The sequence below is a fragment of the Dipodomys spectabilis genome, unplaced genomic scaffold, assembly GCF_019054845.1.
Source record: "Dipodomys spectabilis isolate Male_0828 unplaced genomic scaffold, ASM1905484v1 ptg000456l, whole genome shotgun sequence".
Taxonomy (NCBI): domain Eukaryota; kingdom Metazoa; phylum Chordata; class Mammalia; order Rodentia; family Heteromyidae; genus Dipodomys; species Dipodomys spectabilis.
Genome location: NW_024871133.1, coordinates 247,272 through 248,469, shown reverse-complemented (window position 1 = coordinate 248,469; position 1,198 = coordinate 247,272).

Genomic DNA, 1,198 nt, shown 5'->3' with positions numbered 1-1,198 from the left:
CTGTAAAAGGAGCCCCAAAGGGCCTGGATAGACCTTGACCCAGTCAAGGAGCTGGGATGTGGGAAGGCTGATATTCTAGCAATTCTGTTCCCCAAAATAAAAGATGCCAGCTGGTGTTGAATGCATCAAATACTTAGGTCAACAGCCACCAGGCTTAGTGGGGAAAAGATAGAGAATACCCAAAGATTGCAGTGTAGAAATCTCTCATTTTGCATGCATGTGGTGTGTGTGTGTGTGTGTGTGTGTGTGTGTGTGTGTGTGTGTGTGTGTGTGTGTGTGTGAACTCAGGGCCTAGGCTCTATTCCAGAGTTTTCTTGCTCAAGGCTAGTGCTCTTCTACTTGAGCCACAGCCCCACTTGTTTTTTGATGGTTAATTGTAGGTAAGACTCTCAAGTACATTCCTGTCCAGGGTGGCTTTGAAGCATGATAGGGGCCCAGGGAAGCAAGAGTAAACACAACTCCCAGGTACAATCCCTATGGTGGGTGACTCCTGCCCCCTTGTAGCCAGATGCGGGACATGTGGCCCCGTGTCATCGTGGGGGACTATCGTCATGTAGAGTTCAATTGGGGGAAGTGACCAGGTCCAAGCTGACTTTTGCCCACCCTAAATGCTGATTCCAGAGCAGATCTGTTCCATCCTATGCCAAGAGAGCTCCAGGAGGCCCAGCTTCCAGGGACACAAGGAAGGGAGAGGTCAGCTCCAGGTCAAGCTAAGAGCCTTTGTCCATGGACACCACAACTTGGCCTTCCTGATCACTGTAAGGCCTGTCAAAGAACAACCCCCACCCCCCAAAAAAACAAAATTGGAGCCGTATCTCAGAGTGGTTGAGCTCTAACATTGAATCAAAGAGCTCAGAGACAGGGCCCCCACGCTGTGAGTTCAAGACCCCCCGCTGACCCTCCCCCATAAAACAGGTTAACTAAATGTGAACTAGTAGGATTTGTGAAGTGTTTCTGAAGAATGGTGATACAGAAGAAAGCACCCTAATTCTAATGACAGCTGAACTTGTGACATACAGCTATGTGCTGAGTCCTTCACAGAGTGCTATTTTCTGGGTCCTTCCCACATGGGGGTTTTGTGCTGAGTCCTCCAAAAGCATTTGTGTGCTGAGTCATCACAAAGGGTGCTATATTATGAGTCCTTGAGAAGAGTGGGCCTTACTGGGTTTTTCAAAGGGTGCTGTGTGCTGAGTCCATT